The 6,000-nt window shown below is 49.7% G+C and overlaps 1 protein-coding gene across 1 annotated transcript in view; it reads left to right on the top strand.

The window, feature by feature from the left end:
- HMGCS2 (3-hydroxy-3-methylglutaryl-CoA synthase 2) overlaps positions 1–4,658 on the top strand; it is a 29,754-nt gene extending 25,096 nt beyond the window's left edge. Inside the window, exon 10 of the mRNA XM_050963272.1 lies at positions 2,257–4,658. The gene's annotated coding sequence lies outside the window, so the exon portion shown is untranslated. The remainder of the gene's footprint in view (positions 1–2,256) is intronic.
- Positions 4,659–6,000: the final 1,342 nt, after the last annotated feature.

Genomic DNA, 6,000 nt, shown 5'->3' on the forward strand with positions numbered 1-6,000 from the left:
CAATAAACACATAAGGGTGGAGAAGCAAACAAAGTTTATTTGAGATCTCAAAGCGGTGCAAGGAGACTGATGCCTCAGATCAAGCACACCTACACAAGCGGCTTTTCCCTTTTAATAAGTTATTTTTTTCTCTTTCTTCTTTCTCCCCCCCACCTTCCTCCCCCTGTAGCAGTTATGTAAGCACAGGTGCATTAAGTAATCTTGGCCGCGGCAGCTCGTTAGTAAGTTTTCCTTCTGCAAGTTATCTTGTCCTCCTGCTAAAGGTGCACAGGCCTTATCACTACGGCTTTAGACCGGTTTGAGCTGTGCTGCAACTGATAACTTACTGTTACACATTTAATTTCACAGCTCCTAGCTTTCTAGATCAAGTAGAGTTCAACATGGAGGAGCTTTGGTTCACTGAGGCCTAGATTTATGCCTAGTAACACCAACAGAGTGGAGGATCAAGGCAGTACTTGGAGGGACTTCCTTTCTGAGTCCATTTCTCCTGGGACATGGGAAGAACAGGAACTCTGGAGATTTCCACAAGGCAAGGATGGTTGCAGTGGGAACTGGGAAGGTCTGGGACCACCCAGCAGCTGGGTGCTCATCAGAACATTAGTGGCCAGAGCCAGTTGTTTCGGAGGAAGGTGTAAGAACCTAACAACAGGCAGAGGTGATGTAATCTCCCCACCATACTGGGTCTCATCTTGGTCTCCAGCAGTTGGAGACCGGCTTACTCCCTGAGACAGGAGCTTTGGTCTCCCTTCCCAAATGTTTGTCATTGCTGATGATACATCTGGATACCCTTGGTAGCCAGATAAAGGTCTAGTCCCTCTTAAGAGTCCTGTGAAATCCTTGCAAGATGCAGAAAGGGACTGGCCCTTGGTCAGTCTGGGCTCTTCTAGTTGCTCATTTCACATGTTCTTGCATGTGCGTTAACACCTCTCTGTCTTCACCTGCTCTTTGAGGGCAAGTCCACCTGCTGCCTTACTCAGTGCTAGGGACCCAGCAGCTGCTGCTGCCAGCATAGAGCCTGAGTTTCTCACTCAGCAACGTGCAACTGTCCTAAATCTGGGGAGGACTTATCAGGGGGAAAATGCCCTTGGAGAGAGGCTCACAAAGGGGAGCTGAGCGAATTTGGGAATTTCCATCTCTACCTTTGGTTTGGTTTGGTCCTGAAATGGGACAAAAGGTTGGAATTTCCCATGGAACAGCAAGGTCTAAACATTATGTTTTAGTGTTATTGAACAAAGCAAAACTTTTCAACTTTCCCCACAGCAAAATGCTTCATTCTGAGTCATTTCAACATTAAACTATATTTCCTTACAGTAGCGCATGGCCTTGTGGGGGGGTCACTTGTCCTCACTGGGGGCTAGGCTCCCTAATCAGATTACATCTCCCACAATGCACCCAGTCATGTGACTCCCATGAGCCACCACGCAGCTTGGTTAGTGTGAAATTCATGCCTTATGGGAGATGTAGTGCTCCGGCAGCCCAGCCTATGGGAGAGAAAGGGGCCAGAACTACCACTCCCATAAGGCAATGTGCCACGATATGTAAATACAGTTTGATGTTTTATTGAATTGCTACAGAACTAAACATTTTTGGTCAGTTCAAAACTGAAATATTCTGATTTGATTTGAACTGAGCAGAAATGAAATATTTCACTTACATTTTCACAAGGGAAAACGGAAAAGTTTCAAGAACTGTATTTTCCATTGGAAAGTCATGCATACCAATTCCCAACCAGCGCTAGGAGGCTGGTAGAACCCAGTGCCAGGACTCAACAGAACTGCTCAGAGGGAGGGGCTTAGCAGCTAGGTGGGGCTGGAGGACCCTGGGGGAGGGCCTTGCTGGCACTTTGGGGCAGTAGGACTCTCATCCCTCTACCCGCACATGCTGCATGCCAATCTGCACTTGGAGCTGGGGGGCGATTCCCAGCTCAAGGAGACATACCTGTGCTAGCTCTCCTGGAGCAAGTGTGCTACAAACAGACTGTAGCCGTGCACTGCGAGCCATGGGAGGGGCTAGCTCCTTCCCCAGAGTGGGGAGCAAACTGGTAAGTTTTCAGAATGGGGGCCGGCTCCCATTTGTTGAAGTGGCTGCGGTTGGGTGGGTTCTGGAGGAGGAAAGCATGCCCCCCCTCCCCCAGACTGCAGTTATTGGGCTGGTGTCCCAGGTGAGGAGCTGGAGTCTGTACCAAGACTGCGAGCTACCATCAGGGGTGGAAGAGAGACCGCACATTAATCCACTCTTATTGCTCTGTCCCTGTAGACCTGCCCAGCCTCATCAGAGCAGATCCCCAGGCAATGACTGAACCACCAACACAGAGCCTGCAGGCTCCCACTGCACCAGCTGCAAACACCCTGGCTCCATTATCGCAAACGGAAAGACTTGTTGTTCTTCCCAGGGACTGCACGCTCGACTGAAGGGCCCCGTAGAGATAATGCAGCCCTGCGTGCCTGGTTGAGAGCCTCATACCATTTGCTGTGTCGGTGTCCAGATTAGGACATTCTCTGATGCCAGGGGCTCAGTCCGTCCCTCCGCTTTGGCACCCCTTTGCTGGAGGAGTACATTTCTGTGGTGGCAGGTGATAATCTGGGTGTGTGAGGATCACCCCCTCCCCTTTGGCCAGCTCCAGTAGAACTCAATGGGGCTCAAACCACAGTGTGCTATTGAAAAGAAATAAATTCCATAAGCCTTCAGAGCAATGCTGATACAGGTTGAACAGAGCCGGAGCCTGTCAGTAGGTTGTTTGAAATTCTCCTCTAGGATGGTTTAAAATTCAATAGATTTTTTTGTTCTCTTTCTTTCTTCAGTACTTTCCCCCACGGGCCCTTAGCTCCTCCCTTCATAGGTGGTGCTAGCTGTCCTTTGGCTGAACTGACCTATGAAGAATGGCTCAGATGATATCACTCTGCACAGTGCTGTACTACCTTCTATTCCATATGCTTTTATACTGTATACAGAAATAAAGCCATTATGAAAACTGGGGGCAAACACAGCCACATCACACTATGAAGGGAAACCTATAGGCTGCAGTTAAATGAGAGGCCCTTGTCTGTGTGGAGGGTGTGATACCATTCCTGCCACCAGGGGCAATGATCCTCTGATAAGTCTGTTCTTCAGACAGCGCTGGGGAGTCTCAGGTTGTGGTGTGAGCCCCTAAAGGGGAGGAAACATGCTGGACCAGTGGGCTGCACAGCTCTGTGCTAGACAGTAGAATGCTGAGAAGCGGAACTCCTGACTTCTATTCCTGGCTCGGGGAGGGGAGGGTGGCCTAGTGGTTAAAGTGTCTAAGTGCTGTGTTTAACTATTCTTTGCATTTATATGGTGTCCATTCTTTATTGCATCCTCCAGCATTTTGTGATGTTGGATATGCAGGAATCAGTCCCATGGTAGACCTCACAGTCCAGCACATAGATTTGGCACATTCATTCTGAGAGGCAATATGGTTATGTGAAGGATTCTGGGATCTGCCATATTTGAGCTCTAGATCTCCCAGGCTTGCAAAATGGGTATAGAGGAGAATGTTCCTGCCCTGTCACTTCAGCTAGCACTAGGAGATCTTGCTCTGTAATCAGGGCTGGGCTGTGCAGTGCACACAACTAATTCCAGTCCCTGGAAGAGCTGTGATTAGAACTCAGTCTTCTCCAGGCTCGCAACCCTGCCCCCCTTTCCCTCAGCCAAAGGATATGGTGGAAAAATAATATTGCACTAATCTGTGCAGCTGCTTGGTAATGATGCAGGAGGCTCAGTGGGGTTGGGAGCCAGCTCAGTGCACTTAGAATGCCCAGGAAACTAAGAGCAAGTGTCTAGCAAGTTCTACTGAGCATGTGCAAATGGTAAATTTCTGCAGCCTCTAACTTGATCACAGCTGTTCATGAGGATATGAAGCAGCACCTCTGAGTGCATGATTAGCCCCTGGCCCAACTGTCATGCTCCTCCACCAAGGGAGGGTGATGCTCAAGGGAGTTTAAAACTTCTACATATATTAAGAGGAAGTGGGAAGATTTTTAAACCTAATTCTGAAAGGATGACAATTTTTTAAAAAAAAATTAACCAATGGCAGTGACCAGTTGGGGGAACTTCAGCCTGAGGGGTTAGTTTGATGATGTTATAAACAAATGAAAACAAGAGGTATAATGGAAAATGTTAGACAGCTTAAACTCTAGGGCTGGTGCAGACTTGCTCCTCCTTGCAGTCTAATACACAAAAAAGGGCACCTCTGCAGAATGCCCCCCTCCCCCTTTTTAGGGATGGGAGAGGCAGAAACACTGTCAGGCCTTCTCTATAGAGCGAGAAAAAGAGGGCTCAGCCCCTCTTGCAGATCACCTTATGCATGTGTTCTGCAGTAGATGCACTCGCTAGGTTTCCTAATGGGCCATACTCTCATTTTACAGTAGAATATGCTGAAGTCCAGCAAAGCGTGGGCTTGCCATGAAAGAGCTGTGTGACAAATTTGCTATGGAAAGGGCCAGCTGTTTCTGCATCATCTCTCTTGGGGAGAGAGAGAGGAGGTGCCATGGCTCTCTCACCATGTTAAAAATGGGCAAAACTTTTTTCCCCACTCCCAGGGGTGAAAGTAACAAAGGATGTACTGGTATGCCAGAATCCTGAGCAGGGGATGTGGCCTTTAAATACCAGGGCCCTTTAAATCACCCCCAGAGCTACCAGCTGCAGAGGCAGCTGGGGGCTCAGGGGCGATTTAAAGGGCCCAGGGCTCCAGCCACTGCAGGGCGCCCTTGGCCCTTTAAATCGCCAGCCTGGTGAAGCCAGTCTGGTCTGGCACGGCATACTGACTCTTGCTGGTATGCTGTACCATACCAGCTTACTTTCACCTCTGCCAGCTCCCCCCTTCTTAACCTGAATATGGCTGGAGAGATGTAGGTTAGTCTCCTACAGTTAAGCCTGGCCCTGAGCTCAAGTCTAGAATATTTCAGCCCCAAAACATGAGCATTGCAAAAAGTACAAAGACATGCAAATAGGATTCTAATAGAAACAGTTTCTGTAACTTTAACTGGGGCTCTTGCTCCAGCTCAGGTTGTAATATGAACAAGCACTTCTAGCCAGCCTCACCTGGACTTCAAACAGGGCTTGGTTTTCAAACCTCAACCAGAACTCTAGCCAAACTACTTTTGAAGAAAACTGGCACAAGAGTCTGACTTACAGAGTGTCTGAACCAAACTACAGCTCAGCAATGGCCTGGGCAGAGGTGTTGCAAAGGATGGCAGGTCACTCCAGCAAAGCATCTGTTCCAGTTTTGGACTGGTAGCTGAATCCTTGTCACCGGCTGACTGGTCCCTTTAAGAGGGCGCAGGAGTGGTGTCCAGTGAACCTGTGGCTGAGTACATGCTGTCTAATTGGGCTTAAGACAAGGCACCTGGCCTATACAGCAGCCAGCCAGCAGCAGAGAGCAGAAGGCTGCAGGAACGTGTGTGACATCAGACTCCAGCCACGTAAGCGTCTGCCAAATGCAAGGAAGAACTAGGGTGCAGCTGGAATCTTGGGAAGCCCCAGCACTGAGTAGTGGTGCGAATTCTATATAAACTAATTAGCCCCAGAGGGGAATGCAGCTGAGGCCTGGGGTTTATTTAAGGAGCCCTACAGAGGGTAAACTGAGGCAGGGCTTTTCTATAGGGACCCCAGGCCAGAAGGGGTCACTTGGGAGGCAACTGTCCCTTTTATAGTCCCCCATCCAGGGGCTGAGGCCAAGGCTGGAGGTGTCCTTGGCCCCTCTCCTTTGGGTGCATCTGAGCATCTGGAGAGGGGTTGGAGTCTGTGCTGCCAAGGCAGGGCTGTAAAGTGCTGGCCTGCGCCATGGGCAACAGTGATCTTGCCAGGGGGACAGGAGCGAGCAAAGACCTTGCCCGTGATCTTGCCAGGGGAACCGGAGCGAGCAAAGACCCTCTCCCCACTGTGGGCAAACTCTTGCTTCATCCCAAACATACCCTGTGCCCTCTTCTCCCCTCCCTGCACCGCCGCGGGACACCAAACACAAGACACATGCACACGCTC

This window comes from Gopherus flavomarginatus, chromosome 7 (genome assembly GCF_025201925.1).
Source record: "Gopherus flavomarginatus isolate rGopFla2 chromosome 7, rGopFla2.mat.asm, whole genome shotgun sequence".
Lineage (NCBI taxonomy): Eukaryota > Metazoa > Chordata > Testudines > Testudinidae > Gopherus > Gopherus flavomarginatus.